Consider the following 789-nt stretch of genomic DNA (forward strand, 5'->3'; position numbering starts at 1 on the left):
AACAATTAACTTTAGCAACAAGCGCTTGGTACCGGGTGAAAGCTTATTCAAAGCTCGTTCTTGCACTTTTTGTTTCATGACGATAGCAGTTATAGGCGCGTAGCGCGAAGGCTTTTTGTGAAGCACCCTACATTTTTGTCGCCGCGGCCGGCATGAAAAATGACGCGAAAAACGCTTTCCCGTGCATTTCGGTGACCTTTTTAGATAGCTTACTGTACAATATCTCGTTCCGTGCCGTCCTCAATAGTTTGATTTTAGCTAAAAACAATAGTTGAACTGACTTCGTTCGAAACGGAGTGAAGATTGATGTCAAATTAGAAGAGTTATGGTTGATTAAAAATGACAAAATTTCGAGCTTCCTACACGCTTTCAACTGCGCAGAGGCGGGGGTTTGTGGTACCTACTTACAGTTACAGTAAAATCCACAGCTGTGTGTGGTTCAACCGACAGAAAAGGGGATGAGCCAAAAATGTATAAATAAATTCACTAAAAACTGGTCCAACTGGCGGGAAACGAATGGTTGCTTTGATTTCATCGTTTTGACCAGCGCCTCATTTCACCACGGAGCCTCACATATAGCCTGTTCATGTATGTATGTGTGATGTGTGCTGGGTGATGTGTGAATGTGTGCTGGGTGATGTGTGCTGGGTGATGTGTGAATGTGTGCTGGGTGATGTGTGAATGTGTGCTGGGTGATGTGTGCTGGGTGATGTGTGCTGGGTGATGTGTGAATGTGTGCTGGGTGATGTGTGAATGTGTGTGTGTGTGTGTGTGTGTGTGCCTCATCAC

The sequence above is a fragment of the Aplysia californica genome, unplaced genomic scaffold (assembly GCF_000002075.1).
Source record: "Aplysia californica isolate F4 #8 unplaced genomic scaffold, AplCal3.0 scaffold01979, whole genome shotgun sequence".
NCBI lineage: Eukaryota > Metazoa > Mollusca > Gastropoda > Aplysiida > Aplysiidae > Aplysia > Aplysia californica.